Source organism: Chrysochloris asiatica, unplaced genomic scaffold, assembly GCF_000296735.1.
Source record: "Chrysochloris asiatica unplaced genomic scaffold, ChrAsi1.0 scaffold00073, whole genome shotgun sequence".
NCBI classification, from domain to species: Eukaryota; Metazoa; Chordata; class Mammalia; order Afrosoricida; family Chrysochloridae; genus Chrysochloris; species Chrysochloris asiatica.
In genome coordinates, this window is record NW_006408591.1 from 10,586,368 (window position 1) to 10,586,923 (window position 556).

Sequence of the window (556 nt, forward strand, 5' to 3'; positions counted from 1 at the left end):
TCCAGATGCACCACTCCAAGGCTTCTAACACTGGGTCACTGCCTCTGCTTGGCTCTGCCCCCGCCCTCCACCCTCAGGACCACCAGCTGCCAGAACTGATTCAGAAATCACCATATTTTGCTTTCACAGGCAGATTTCTCCACAGGTGGGCACGGGAAACTGGTGTTGGGAGCCTTAAACAAGATCCAAAACTCTGCAGCTGTTCTGTGGACTGCTCTTTCTGTTTTTTGTTTTGTTTTGATTTGTTTCTGAGCTTTAGCAGAGGAGCTTTCACTATCTGTCTCTGCTTACCTGCACCCAAACCGGAAGGCTTACTTGATTTTTTGACTGCTGCTTCCATGAATGTTGATGGTTGATGCAAGAATGAATATCTTGACAACTTCAATCTTTTCTCTGTTGATAAGAAGGTTGTTTATTGATCCACTGGTAAAGATTGTCATACAGTGGTGGCTTGTGAGTTACTGTGATTCTGGAAGCTATGTCACAGGTATTTTAAATACCAGCAGAGTCACCCAAGGTGGACAGGTTTCAGATGAGCTTCCAGATGAAGACTGAC